Source organism: Mobula hypostoma, chromosome 21 (assembly GCF_963921235.1).
Source record: "Mobula hypostoma chromosome 21, sMobHyp1.1, whole genome shotgun sequence".
In the NCBI taxonomy this organism is placed as follows: Eukaryota; Metazoa; Chordata; class Chondrichthyes; order Myliobatiformes; family Myliobatidae; genus Mobula; species Mobula hypostoma.
The window spans coordinates 2,376,401-2,392,161 of NC_086117.1; the positions used below are offsets into that span (position 1 = coordinate 2,376,401).

General features: G+C 51.0%; 1 protein-coding gene across 10 annotated transcripts in view; it reads left to right on the forward strand.

Annotated features, from left to right (window-relative positions):
• The window catches only part of rgs3a (regulator of G protein signaling 3a), a 283,964-nt gene that overhangs the window by 179,494 nt on the left and 88,709 nt on the right, over window positions 1-15,761 (forward strand). The window lies entirely within an intron of this gene.

Here is a 15,761-nt window from a genome sequence, read left to right on the forward strand (position 1 = left end):
TGTGGGCTGAGTGCAGGAAGATGGGACTAGGTGAGAGTAAGAGTTCGGCACGGACTAGAAGGGCCGAGATGGCCTGTTTTCGTGCTGTAATTGTTATATGGTTATATAAACAACCAGTGTGCAAAAGACAACAAACTGTGCAAGTCAAAAAGAATAAAAAAGAAATAATAATAATTAATATATAAGCAATAAATACTAAGAAGAGGAGATGAAGAAAGTGAGTCCATAGGTTGTGGAAACAGTTCCATGTTAGGGAGAGTGAAGTTGAGTGAAGTTATCCCCTCTGGTTGAAGAGCCTGATGGTTGAGGAGTAATAACTGTTCCCAAACCTGTTGGTGTGAGTCCTGAGGCTCCTGTACCTTCCTCCTGATGGCAGGAGTGAGAAGAGAGCATGCCCTGGGTGGTGGGAGTTGCTGATGGTGGCTGCTGCTTTCCTGCGACTATGCTCTGTGTAGGTGTGTTCAATGGTGGGGACGGCTTCACCCATGATGGACTGGGTCGTGTCCACGAATTTCTGTGGACTTTTCCACGCTTGGGGAAAAGCCAGCAGTGCTCTTGTTCTTGAAAAGAAATATTTAGTCTAGTTAACAGAGTCTATGTTATTAGGAAACAAAACAGTTTTTGAATAAATATATTTTAAGTTTGCCACAATAAGTAATACAGATCTGCAGTATACCTCATTTCAGATTGCTGATCAGTAATATAGTGTTGACCTTTAACACTGCCAGTACATTACTACAGGCATGTTATAACTTGTGAGATTCCCTTTGCATAATTAAAACATATTTCTTTAAATATTATTTCTACAAACATAAGAGAAGAGATGTTTAGTACTAGCTTTCTTGCAATTAAATGCTGACATTAAGACCAGCAGTTTAGTTTTCCTGATGAAGAACAGTTACATTGGACATGTACAGCAATGTCATCAGGAATGTGTTTAAAAGGCCTGGGAATATTGATGCTCAGCATCTTGTAGAGCTGTGCAGATCTCTGATTATTTCATCACCAGACAGGAGCCTCCTAATCAGATAAGTTGACAGATTCATTGCAGGCAGCCGATGGCAGTGAGAGGAACAGGGACGCAGTATGGGTACTGCGACGCTCTAGCCTGCCCTCTCTTCAAACTCCCTTCGCGCTGGCTGGAGCAGAGGCATCGTAACATTGGGGCAGAGATGTCTAATTACCATGAAGTTCAATTGCAAGTCTGATTTCTCAGTGAGAAGTTGTCTTTGCTGCCGTTTCAAACCGTGGTGATAGGAGGAAGGTTGGGAGCCACAGTGCAGCAGGCCTGTGATGTAACTGTATACCATGAAGCAAGATCAAACAGTAAGTAAAGGGAGCACAGATTATTCACAACGTATGTCTCTATTTATTGAGATTCAGCGCGGGAAGGCTGCACTGCCCAGCAGCCACTGATTTAACCTCAGCCTAGTCACGGGACGATTTACATTGACCAGTTAACCTAGTAACCGGTAAGCCTTTGGAATGTGGGCTGAAACCAGAGGAAACCCACGCATTCCACAGGGCGACATACAGACAGACTTCTTACAGACCAACTCTGGCACCCCGAGCTGCCGTAGTGTCACGCTCACCTCGATGTTATCGTCATGTCCACAGATTGTAATAGGAAGCTTTAATTCAGCTCGTTGTTCAAACTACAGCCATTGGCCACAATACTGAGATCCATGTACAGCTATATACTGATCCGGAAAATTCTGCAGAGCAACTGAATTGTTCATTTGTTTCAACTATGTGTTTAAAAGCAGAGAGTACAGGGAGCGCACATCCGAGAGGGTGGAACACGTTTTCAGATCTCTGAGTCAGTGCCCAATGTTTTCATTACCCTGCTGGGGCATTGGCTTCCTACAGCAACTCACCGGAGGCCCCTGTCCTGGGATGAAGATTGATCAGCCCTGTGGCTCCCACTTTCACCATACAATTTCATGCGTCTTCTAGGCGAAGATCCTTCCTTTCCCTGGGATGAGGTCTTTGGTGTTTCTGTAGCTCTGCGTTTCCACGGGATGGGTTGCTGGCCCCATGTCCAGCCCTCCCCCTTTCCAAGCCGGGATTAGGTCCGTCCATGGTGGAGTTACTATTGATTCTGACAGTTCCAAAATTATTATTTAATGCTGATTACGTTGTGTTGCAGTCACAACAATCAGCTTTATGTACTTTCCATTTTATCCTTGTGACCAAGCAGGGCGATTGTTTTATGAGGCCAACAGACAGAAAATAAAAAGGAAAAATAAACTGGTTCTCTTCAGAGTTGTCAGGCTGTGCAGATGTGGCAACATCCTTGCATACTGTCATGGTTTTATAAGTTATTTCTGTCGAGACTCTTTTGTCTGTCCCAAAGCTCCTCTTGTCTGTCTATCGCACAATCCCTCCTGCCTCCACAACCCCTCCTGCCTCCACAACCCCTCCTGCCTCCACAACCCCTCCTGCCTCCACAACCCCTCCTGCCTCCACAATCCCTCCTGCCTCCACAACCCCTCCTGCCTCCACAATCCCTCCTGCCTCCACAACCCCTCCTGCCTCCACAACCCCTCCTGCCTCCACAATCCCTCCTGCCTCCACAACCCCTCCTGCCTCCACAATCCCTCCTGCCTCCACAACCCCTCCTGCCTCCACAATCCCTCCTGCCTCCACAATCCCTCCTGCCTGTCCCCTGCCTCCACAATCCCTCCTGCCTCCACAACCCCTCCTGCCTCCACAATCCCTCCTGCCTCCACAATCCCTCCTGCCTCCACAATCCCTCCTGCCTCCACAACCCCTCCTGCCTCCACAATCCCTCCTGCCTCCACAACCCCTCCTGCCTCCACAACCCCTCCTGCCTCCACAATCCCTCCTGCCTCCGCAACCCCTCCTGCCTCCACAACCCCTCCTGCCTCCACAACCCCTCCTGCCTCCACAATCCCTCCTGCCTCCGCAATCCCTCCTGCCTCCACAACCCCTCCTGCCTCCACAATCCCTCCTGCCTCCACAATCCCTCCTGCCTCCACAATCCCTCCTGCCTCCACAATCCCTCCTGCCTCCACAACCCCTCCTGCCTCCACAATCCCTCCTGCCTCCACAATCCCTCCTGCCTCCACAACCCCTCCTGCCTCCACAACCCCTCCTGCCTCCACAATCCCTCCTGCCTCCGCAATCCCTCCTGCCTCCACAATCCCTCCTGCCTCCACAACCCCTCCTGCCTCCACAATCCCTCCTGCCTCCGCAACCCCTCCTGCCTCCGCAATCCCTCCTGCCTCCGCAACCCCTCCTGCCTCCGCAATCCCTCCTGCCTCCACAACCCCTCCTGCCTCCACAACCCCTCCTGCCTCCACAATCCCTCCTGCCTGTCCCCTGCCTCCACAATCCCTCCTGCCTCCACAACCCCTCCTGCCTCCACAACCCCTCCTGCCTCCACAACCCCTCCTGCCTCCACAACCCCTCCTGCCTCCACAACCCCTCCTGCCTCCACAATCCCTCCTGCCTCCACAACCCCTCCTGCATCCACAATCCCTCCTGCCTCCACAATCCCTCCTGCCTCCACAACCCCTCCTGCCTCCACAATCCCTCCTGCCTGTCCCCTGCCTCCACAGTCCCTCCTGCCTCCACAATCCCTCCTGCCTCCACAACCCCTCCTGCCTCCACAATCCCTCCTGCCTCCACAACCCCTCCTGCCTCCACAACCCCTCCTGCCTCCACAATCGCTCCTGCCTCCACAATCCCTCCTGCCTCCACAACCCCTCCTGCCTCCACAATCCCTCCTGCCTCCACAATCCCTCCTGCCTCCACAACCCCTCCTGCCTCCACATCCCCTCCTGCCTGTCCCCTGCCTCCACAATCCCTCCTGCCTCCACAACCCCTCCTGCCTCCACAATCCCTCCTGCCTCCACAATCCCTCCTGCCTCCACAACCCCTCCTGCCTCCACAACCCCTCCTGCCTCCACAATCCCTCCTGCCTGTCCCCTGCCTCCACAATCCCTCCTGCCTCCACAACCCCTCCTGCCTCCACAATCCCTCCTGCCTCCACAACCCCTCCTGCCTCCACAATCCCTCCTGCCTCCACAATCCCTCCTGCCTGTCCCCTGCCTCCACAATCCCTCCTGCCTCCACAATCCCTCCTGCCTCCAAAACCCCTCCTGCCTCCACAATCCCTCCTGCCTCCACAACCCCTCCTGCCTCCACAACCCCTCCTGCCTCCACAACCACTCCTGCCTCCACAATCCCTCCTGCCTCCGCAATCCCTCCTGCCTCCACAACCCCTCCTGCATCCACAATCCCTCCTGCCTCCACAATCCCTCCTGCCTCCACAACCCCTCCTGCCTCCACAATCCCTCCTGCCTGTCCCCTGCCTCCACAATCCCTCCTGCCTCCACAATCCCTCCTGCCTCCACAATCCCTCCTGCCTCCACAACCCCTCCTGCCTCCACAACCCCTCCTGCCTCCACAATCCCTCCTGCCTCCACAACCCCTCCTGCCTCCACAACCCCTCCTGCCTCCACAATCCCTCCTGCCTCCACAATCCCTCCTGCCTCCACAACCCCTCCTGCCTCCGCAATCCCTCCTGCCTCCACAATCCCTCCTGCCTCCACAATCCCTCCTGCCTCCACAACCCCTCCTGCCTCCACAATCCCTCCTGCCTCCACAACCCCTCCTGCCTCCACAACCCCTCCTGCCTCCACAATCCCTCCTGCCTCCACAACCCCTCCTGCCTCCACAACCCCTCCTGCCTCCACAACCCCTCCTGCCTGTCCCCTGCCTCCACAATCCCTCCTGCCTCCACAACCCCTCCTGCCTCCACAATCCCTCCTGCCTCCACAATCCCTCCTGCCTCCACAACCCCTCCTGCCTCCACAATCCCTCCTGCCTCCACAATCCCTCCTGCCTCCACAACCCCTCCTGCCTCCACAACCCCTCCTGCCTCCACAATCCCTCCTGCCTCCACAACCCCTCCTGCCTCCACAACCCCTCCTGCCTCCACAACCCCTCCTGCCTGTCCCCTGCCTCCACAATCCCTCCTGCCTCCACAACCCCTCCTGCCTCCACAATCCCTCCTGCCTCCACAATCCCTCCTGCCTCCACAACCCCTCCTGCCTCCACAATCCCTCCTGCCTCCACAATCCCTCCTGCCTCCACAACCCCTCCTGCCTCCACAACCCCTCCTGCCTCCACAATCCCTCCTGCTGCATGCCTTTATTTTCTGTGCTGCCCCGTCACAGTGAGATGCTTGTGTCCATTGACGTGTGGTAAGGGCAATCTGTACTAATGAGATATTAAATCATAGCAAATTCAAAATATCACCGATGTCAGCATTTTAGGGTCTGGCGTGGAAGTTTAGCTGGAGAAATCTCTGAATTTTACGTGAAAGGAAAGGCAAGTGGGGGAGATAAAGTACCTGTGTATTGTGGTGCAAATGACACTGGATATTTCAATCTTTAATACTATGATTGAAATTTTATTGTGATAGGTGAGGGGAAAGGTGGGTGGGGGAGGGGAGGTGATAGGTGAGGGGAAAGGTGGGTGGGGGGGAGGGGAGGTGATAGGTGAGGGGAAAGGTGGGTGGGTGGGGGAGGGGAGGTGATAGGTGAGGGGAAAGGTGGGTGGGTGGGGGAGGGTAGGTGATAGGTGAGGGGAAAAGTGGTTGGGGGAGGGGAGGTGATAGGTGAGGGGAAAGGTGGGTGGGGAGGGGAGGTGATAGGTGAGGAGAAAGGTGGGTGGGAGGGGGAGGGGGAGGGGAGATGATAGGTGAGGGGAAAGGTGGGTGGGTGGGGGAGGGGAGGTGATAGGTGAAGGGGAAAGGTGGGTGTGGAGGGGGATGCAGTGATAAGCTGGGAGTGATTGGTGGACAAAGTGAAAGGCTGAAGAAGTTGGTTAAGAACTTGTAAAACCTGGTTAATATGATTAAGAACTTGCAAAAACAGTAAGTAGTAGATATATATAAAAATATGCTGCTTATCTTAAACACAAGAGATTGGGAAAATCCAGAACCACACACAAAATATTGGAGGAACTCAGCAGGTCAGGCAGCATCTATGGAAACGAATAAACAGTCGATGTTTTGGGCTGAGACCCTGATGGGAATTCCTGGCACAAAACGTTGACTGTTTATCCCTCTCTATTGATGCTGCCTGACCTTCTGAGTTCCTCCAGCACTTTGTGCATGTGTGTGTGACTTTTTGAATTTACACAGTAAAGATCTGTGATGTAATTAACTGGCAGAGAATCTAATTATTAAGTATAATTTATTAAAAGCCTAGATCTTTACAATGCAAAGTAATACAGCAAATATAACAACTAAACATAAATCTTGCAAAGCACGGAGACTGTTGCAGACCTGTAACAAGCATTCAGCTGCTGCTGGGTAAAAGACCTGATTATTTCAGTCACTGGGCTCTGTCATTAATGTTCCTCTCGAGCTTGCTGCATAACTGGTCACTAGGCTGGAGGTTCAGAAGGAAATGTAAGAACTAGGAGCAGCTGTCCTAGTTCTTACATTTAGGAACAAGAAGGGGTCAATAACTTTACTGGGTGTTTTTATAGAACACCCAATACTAACAGGGATATCGAGGAGCAGATAGGGAGACAGATTCTGGAAAGGTGTAATAACAATAGGGTTGTCATAATGGGAGATTTTAATTTCCCAAATATCAATTGGCATCTCCCTAGAGCAAGGGGTTTAGATAGGGTGGAGTTTGTTAGGTGTGTTCAGGAAGGTTTCTTGACACAATATGTAGATAAGCCTACAAGAGGAGAGGCTGTACTTGATCTGGTATTGGGAAATGAACCTGGTCAGTGTCAGGTCTCTCAGTAGAAGAGCATTTTGGAGATAGTGTTCACAATTCTATCTCCTTTACAATAGCATTGGAGAGGGATAGGAACAGACAAGTTAGGAAAGCGTTTAATTGGAGTAAGAGGAAATATGAGGCTATCAGGAAGGAACTTGGAAGCTTAAATTGGAAACAGAAGTTCTCAGGGAAATATACGAAAGAAATGTGGCAAATGTTAAAGGGATATTTGTGTGGAGTTCTGCATAGGTATGTTCCAATGAGACAGGGAAAGGATGGTGGGGTACAGGAACCGTGGTATACAAAGTCTGTTGTATATCTAGTCAAGAAGAAAAGAAGAGCTTACAAAAGGTTCAAAAAGCTAGGAAATGATAGAGATCTAGAAGATTATCATGTTAGCAGTAAGGAGATCAAGAAAGAAATTAGACGAGCCAGAAGGGGCCATGAGAAGGCCTTGGCGGACAGGATTAAAGAAAACCCCAAGGCATTTTACAAGTATGTTAAGAGCAAGAGGATAAGAGGTGAGAGAATAGGACCAATCAAGTGTGACAGTGGAAAAGTGTGTATGGAACTGGAGGAGATGGCAGAGGTACTTAATGAATACTTTGCTTCAGTATTCACTATGGAAAAGGATCTTGCCGATTGTAGGGATGACTTGCAGCAGATTGAAAAGCTTCAGCATGTAGATATTAAGAAAGAGGATGTGCTGGAGCTTTTGGAAAGCATCCAGTTGGATAAGTCACCAGGACCGGACAAGATGTACCCCAGGCTACTGTGGGAGGTGAGGGAGGAGATTGCTGAGCCTCTGGTGATGATCTTTGCATCATCAATGGGGACGGGAGAGGTTCGGGAGGATTGGAGGGTTGTGGATGTTGCTCCATTATTCAAGAAAGGGAGTAGAGATAGCCCAGGAAATTATAGACCAGTGAGTCTTACTTCAGTGGTTGGTAAGTTGATGGAGAAGATCCTGAGAGGCAGGATTTATGAACATTTGGAGAGGCATAATATGATTAGGAATAGTCAGCATGGCTTTGTCAAGGGCAGGTCGTGCCTTACGAGCCTGATTGAATTTTTTGAGGATGTGACTAAGCACATTGATGATAGTAGAGCAGTAGATGTAGTGTATATGGATTTCAGCAAGGTATATGATAGGGTACCCCATACAAGGCTTATTGAGAAAGTAAGGAGACATGGGATCCAAGGGGAAATTGCTTTGTGGATCCAGAACTGGCTTGCCCACAGAAGGCAAAGAGTGGTTGTAGACGGGTCACATTCTGCATGGAGGTCAGTCACTAGTGGTGTGCCTCAGGGATCTGTCTGGGACCCCTACTCTTCGTGATTTTTATAAATGACCTAGATGAAGAAGTGGAGGGATGGGTTAGCAAATTTGCTGATGACACAAAGGTTGGGGGTGTTGTGGGTAGTGTGGAGGGCTGTCAGAGGTTACAACGGGACATTGATAGGATTCAAAACTGGGTTGAGAAGTGGTAGATAGACTTCAACCCAGATAAGTGTGAGGTGGTTCATTTTGGTAGGTCAAATATGATGGCAGAATATAGTATTACTGGCAAGACTCTTGGCAGTGTGGAGGATCAGCGGGATCTTGGGGTCCGAGTCCATAGGACAGTCAAAGCTGCTGCACAGGTTGACTCTGTGGTTGAGAAGGCATACGGTACATTGGCCTTCATCAATTGTGGGATTGAGTTTAGGAGCCGAGTGGTAATGTTACAGCTATAGAGGACCCTGGTCAGACCCCACTTGGAGTACTATGCTCAGTTCTGGTCGCCTCACTACAGGAAGGATGTGGAAACCATAGAAAGAGTGCAGAGGGGATTTACAAGGATGTTGCCTGGATTGGGGAGCATGCCTTATGAGAATAGGTTGAGTGAACTTGACCTTTTTTCCTTGGAGCGATGGAGAATGAGAGGTGACCTGATAGAGGTGTATATGATGATGAGAGGCATTGATTGTGTTGATAGTCGGAGACTTTTCCCAAGGGCTGAAATGACTAACACGAGAGGGCACAGGTTTAAGGTGCTTGGAAGTAGGTACAGAGGTGATGTCAGGGGTAAGTTTTTTATGCAGAGAGTGGTGAGAGCGTGGAATGGGCTGCCGGCAACGGTGGTGGAAGCGGATACGATAGGGTCTTTGCTCCTGGATAGGTACATGGAACTCAGAAAAATGGAGGGCTATGAGTAACCCTAGGTAATTTCTCAGGTAAGGACATGTTTGGCACATTTTGTGGGCTGAAAGGCCTGTATTGTTCTGTAGGTTTTCTATGTTTCTATGTTCTATGTCCCCCTGAAACAGCTCCACATCTCAGTGTTTTTCTACCTAAACACCCATTTTCCTGCCCCCACCACATTTCCCTTGATTCTCTTAGGAGTCAAGGAGGACGTGAGGTGCAAACAGAGGGTGGACAGAACAATAGGCCAGGCAGCATCTATAGGAAGAAGTACAGTCGACGTTTCGGGCCGAGAGACAGAGGGTCTCGGCCCGAAACGTCAACTGTACTTCCTCCTGTAGATGCTGCCTGGCCTGCTGCATTCCACCAGCATCTTGTGTGTGTTTCTTGAATTTCCAGCATCTGCAGATTTCCTTGTGTGTACACGACAATAAGGGGCATAGATCAAGTGAATAGCCAGAGATATTTATCCTGGGTGGAAACGTGTAATGTGAGGGGACAGAATTTTAAGGTGGTTGGAGGAATGTATGGGGGATGGTGCAGGGGGTTTTAAGCTGAGAGAGGTGGGTGCGTGGAATGTGTTGCCAAGGGTGATGGTAGAGGCAGATACATTAGGGACAGTTTAGGGACTCTTAGACAGGCACATGGACGATTGAAAAGTGGAGGATAGGGTTACATTGATCTTGGAGTAATGTTAAAAAGTTTGGTACAACATTACAGGCTGAAGGCCTGTACTCAGCTGTACTGTTCTATGTTTGTCTAATATCTGCAGATCGATGAACACCTATATTGAACACAGTCACTAATTAAACCACCACAGTCTTCTGAGTTAATGAATTCCAAAGTCTCGCCATCCTTTGTCACACCAGTTCTGATGTAGAGTGGAAAACCTTTAATTGCTCCCCGTTCCTCTCTGATTGCCATGCTGTTGCCCAAAGGCTAAAGATTTAAAGTTACCTTTACTTGTCATTGTACATTGTGAGAAGCGTTGTTTGCATCCACGGCCAACACAGTCCAAGGGTGTGCTGGAGCCAGCTCGCGAGTGTCACAGTGCTTCCAGCACAAACAGAGCCTGTCCGTAACCCATACGTCTCTGAGGTGTGAGAGGAAACCAGGGCACCCGGAGAGAACTCCTGTGGTGACGAGGAGGATCCTCACAGACAGCGGCTGGCATTGAACGCCAGTGGCTGGCGCTGTAAAGTGTTCTGAACGCTATGCTACTTTGACCATGTCCCATTGCACCCTGGTACTCACTGGCAAACTGAGAAATGCTATACCTGGCGTCTTCACGCTGTTTATAATGACCGCAGAGAAACAGGATGGATCCAGGCACCAGCTGCTGTGCTGCCCAGCCAAGTCACCGCCTTTTCCTCCTACTCCTTGTCTTCCATCGGTTAACTAACTCAACAAGCGTGCAGTTATATTCATGCTAACAAATACCTTTTAGAACCATAGAACCATAGAAACTACAGCACAGAAACAGGCCTTTTGGCCCTTCTTGGCTGTGCTGAACCATTTTCTGCCTAGTCCCACTGACCTGCACCTGGACCATATCCCTCCATACACCTCCCATCCATGTACCTGTCCAAGTTTTTCTTAATGAAACTGTGTAATACTTGTTCACTCTTTGTGTTCATAGTCAATGCTTTCCGTACTATTCTATTTCATTGCCACTCACCAATAGGACTGTTGCCTGTCACGGCATTCTGGGGTGGAAAGCTACTACAATAACTGAGGGGCTTCCTCCCCCCGTCTGGCCCCTCTCCCTCTCCAGTAGGAGAACAACCCTACACCGTGGTCCTCCCCACCAAGCCCTTCGGCACCAGCAACAAGCATCAGTGAGTTCCACAGCACACAGTCCTGCAGCCTGGAACGTGCCAGTCGGTAGCATCCTCCGACGGACATCTCGATGTGCTGGCACACCAACAGCACTTCGACAGAACAAAGAGCGCCTTTCCCCAAGGTGGTGATCAGCCAGTAGCACTTGATGGAATTATATTGGCCTCAGTCCCATGTCCTCCCAACTGGATCACCAGCCTCCTGCCCATGGATTTATCAGAAACCGTCTGAAATTCCAAATACACAACATCCACCGGCTTCCTGTCACCTGCTCTGTTGAAACACCAGTGAAGCCCTGTAGATTAGTCAGACATGTTTATTTATGTTGGTTATATGGATGTGTAAGCCCCACCGTTCACTGAGCTCTCTCTTACGGCTCCAAGTAGCTGCAGCAACACCCTGGGAACACTGTTTCAGCCGGCAGCTAAACCGGGTGAGGGCAGCCTACAGGCCTCATAATGACTACCATCCTCTGGCCCTGACCTCACACATTGTGAACACCATCGAGAGGCTGGTCCTGGCTCACCTCCGACCCCTGGTCAGATCAGCTCTCGATCCCCTGCAGTTTTCTTACCAGGAGCACACTGGAGTCGACAATGTTGTCATCTACCTGCTGAACAAACAGAGCGTACTCCCATCTGAATAAGCAAGGCAGCACTGTGAGGATCACGTTTTTTTTAATTTCTCAAGTGCTTTCAATACCATACAGCCCCTATTGCTGGGGGAAAAGCTCTTCTCCATGCAGGTTGCCACTTGCGTTGTATCCTGGAGAATGGACTACCTAACAGGCAGACCACAGTTTGTGCAGCTTCAGAGCTGTGTGTCAGACATGGCTACGTACTGGGGCTCCATAGGGGACTGTATTGGCTCCTTTCCTGCTTACCCTGTATACTTCAGATAAAACACCAAGTCCTGTCATCTGCAGAAATTCTCTGATGTACTCAGCAGTAGTTGGGTGTATAAAGGGAGGATGAATACTGGGCCCTGGTGGAGGACTTTATCAAATGGTGCAAGCTGAATCATCTGTATCTCAACATCAGTTATACAAAGGAGATAGTGGTGAACTTTAGGAAGACTAAACTTGGATTGCTGTCTGTTACTATTGATGGTGAGGATGTGGACGTGGTGAGGACCTATAAGTACCTGGGGGTGCACTTGGATGACAGACTTGAGTGGAGCACCAACACAGAGGCAGTGTACAAGAAGGGCCAGAGCTGCCTCTACTTCCTGAGGAGACTGAGGTCCTTTGGAGTTTGCAGGCCTCTCCTTCACACGTCCTACCAGTCTGTTGTCACCACTGCAATTTTCTATGCGGTGGTGTGCTGAGGCAATGGCATCAACACGGGTGATGCCAGTGGGTTCAATAGACTGATTAGAAAGGCTGGCTCTGTTACAGGAGTCAAACTGGACACACTGGAGGCTGTGGTAGAACAAAGGAAGGATCCTATGGAAAATGCTGGCAATTATGGACAATGTTTCCCACTCCCCTGCATGCCACCTTGGCTGAACGGAGGAGCACTTTTAGTAATAGACTAAGACAACTGCACTGCCCCAAAGAGCGCTGTATGAGGTCATTCTTACCCTTGGCCATTAGGCTCTATAATGAGTCAACCTATAGCTGGTAAAGTGATGACCCCTCCTGTTAGATTGTTTGAGGTAACTTATTTTTTATTCTTTCTTACTTCCCTTCTAATATTTGTATATCTGTACCTTGTAATGCTATTGTGACACTGTAATTTCCTTTGGGATATCTATCCATCTATCCATCCCCTGGTGAGGTACGGACATGTGAAGCCAGCTCCAGCATATGAGAGCAACTGTGAAATCCGATAGCCAGGAAGGCAGCTCTGCAACGCTCTTTGGAGAGGAAAGAGCACGATGAGGAACAGAAGTCGTGGTCATCTACTGCAGTCAAGGAAGACCCCAGTTCTGACAATTACTCTTACCACTCCACTCTGGAGTGCAACGGCTTTTCCACTTTAAAAACTCTCCTGCCCAGGTCTCCTGTCTTTGCTGGATCCGAGGACAGCCAATCAATGGATTTGGTGGAAGTGTGCCCGGAGATTGGGAGAGAAACTAAGAGACTGAGATCAGACACAGAACGTTGAAGGAGAGAGCAGCAAAACATCTATCTTCACTGACCCATCGTGCAGTCACTGGGGAAAATGAATTATAAAGCCAGCGCATTATATCATTCCTGCTTTGTTGGCGGAAAGAAATTCAGGGCTAATGGCTTGTATCCATAAGGTAGTGATGCTAATTTTGAGTGGTTATTGGATAGAACTAAAGGAAAATGTAAAATAAGAGGTGAGTACTGTATTATCTGATTTGATTTCTTCAGAAATAGAAGCCAGTTGAACTGTTAGCGTATTGTGGGAAGGGCTGGTAAAGAGGGTTTCAGTTACTGGACAAAAAGGCAGAAACCCTCCCCATCATTGACCCTGACACAGAGGTCTAAATCGCTTAATGGAAGCTGATGGATTTAAATTCAAGTAATTGAATTAATTAGGTATGAAAATAAAATCTAGTGCTCTCGACAGTAGAAAAGGCCACAGTAAGTAATGGATACAGCCCAGTCCATCACAGGCAAGGCTCTCCCCACCATTGACCACATCCACAAAAAAGCAGCATCCATCATCAAGGACGCTGACCACCCTGGCCAGGCTCTCTTCTCACTGCTGCCACTTGAAAGGAGGTACAGGAGCCTCAGGACCCACAGCACCAGGTTCAGGAACAGTTACTGCTCCTCAACCAGCAGACCCTTGATCTACTATGGATAACTTCACTCACCTCAATGCTGAATTGATGTTACAACCCATAGACTTACTTTCAGGGACTCATGCTTTCAAATAACATCTATTTATTTATTTATTTATTTGAAGAATTGTCTTGTTCATATATAGTTTTCCACTAATTCTATTGTATTTCTTTACGTTCCTGTAAATGCCTGCAAGAAAATGAATGTGGTGACATATAGGTACTTTGTTAATAAATTTACCTTGACATTCAAACATGAAATTTCAGATTGTCATGAACGCCACCAGGTTGACTGATGTTGTCCGCCAGCCTGCCTCAGTCACTGTATGCACATCACCACGGCTGTCTCTGACTGCCTCCACAACAAATCAGCACTTTCTCAAATTAGCTCATGAATAAAGTGTGGAGGAACAGAGGGATCTTCTGGTCCACGACCACAGATCTCAGAGTTACTGCACAAGTTGACAGGGTGGTTCAGAAGGTGTTTGGTGTGCTGGCCTTCATTAGTCGGGGGATTGAGTTCAAGAGACACAGGATAACATTGCAGCTCTACAAAGCTCTGGTTAGATCACACTTGGAATATTGTGCTCATTTCTGGACACCTCATTGTAGGAAGGATGCAGAAACTTTAGAGTGAGTGCAGAGGAGATTTAGCAGGATGGGGTCTAGATTAGAGAGCATGTCTGATGATGATAGATTGAGTGAGCCAGGACTTTTCCCTTTGGAGTGAATGAGGATGAGTGGTGACTTGTCAGATATGTAAAAGATGAGAAGAGACATAGGTAAGAGTGGGCAGCCAGAGACTACACTTGCCCTAGGGGCAGAAATGGCTAATACAGCAGGGCATAATTTTAAGGTAATTACAGGAAAGTACAGGGGAGGGGAGGGTGTGGAGGCAAGGGAGGGGAGGGTGTGGAGGGAGGGGAGGGGAGGGTGTGGAGGGAAGGGAGGGGAGAGAGTGGAGGGAGGAGAGGAGAGGATGAGCAGGGGAGGGGAGGGGAGCGTGTGGAGGGAGGGGAGGGGAGGGTGTGGAGGGGGAGGGGCGGTGTGAAGGGAGGGGAGGGTGTGCAGGGGAGGGTGTGGAGGGAGGGGAGGAGAGGATGAGCAGGGGGAGGGGAGGGTGTGGAAGGAGGGGAGGGGAGGATGTGCAGGGGAGGGGAGGGTGTGGAAGGAAGAGAGGGGAGGGTGTGGAGGGAGGGGAGGATGTGCAGAGGAGGGTGTGGAGGGAAGGGAGGGGAGGGTGTGGAGGGAGGGGAGGAGAGGATGAGCGGGGGAGGGGAGGGTGTGGAGAGAGGGGAGGGGAGGGTGTGGAGGGAAGGGAGGGGAGGGTGTGGAGGGAGGGGAGGAGAGGATGAGCAGGGGGAGGGGAGGGGAGGGTGTGGAGGGAGGGGAGGGGAGGGTGTGGAGGGAGGGGAGGAGATGATGAGCAGGGGGAGGGGAGGGGAGGGTGTGGAGGGAGGGGAGGAGAGGATGAGCAGGGGAGGGGAGGGTGTGGAGGGAAGGGAGGGGAGGGTGTGGAGAGAGGGGAGGGGAGGGTGTGGAGGGAGGGGAGGAGAGGATGAGTGGGGGGGAGGGGAGGGGAGGGGAGGGTGAGGAGGGAAGGGAGGGGAGGGAGTGGAGGGAAGGGAGGGGAGGGAGGGGAGGGTGTGGAGGGAGGGGAGGAGAGGATGAGCAGGGGAGGGGAGGGTGTGGAGTGAGGGGAGGAGAGGATGAGCAGGGGGAGGGGAGGGGAGGGGAGGGTGTGGAGGGAGTGGAGGGGAGGTTGTGAAGGGAGGGGAGGGGAGGGTGTGGAGGGAGGGGAGGGGAGGGTGTGGAGGGGGGGAGGGAGGGGAGGGGAGGGTGTGGAGGGACTGGAGGGGAGGGTATGGAGGGAAGGGAGGGGAGGGTGTGGAGGGAAGGGAGGGGAGGGGAGGGTGTGGAGGGAAGGGAGTGGAGGGGAGGGTGTGGAGGGAGGGCAGGGGAGGGTGTGGAGGGAGGGGAGGAGAGGATGAGGAGGGGGAGGGTGTGGAGGGAGGGGAGGGGAGGATGAGCAGGGGGAGGGGAGGGTGTGGAGGGAGGGGAGGAGAGGATGAACAGGGGGAGGGAGGGGAGGAGAGGATGAACAGGGGGAGGGGAGGGGAGGGTGTGGAGGGAGGGGAGAGTAGGGAGTGGAGGGAGGGGAGGAGAGGATGAGCAGGGGGAGGGGAGGGTGTGGAGGGAGGGGAGGA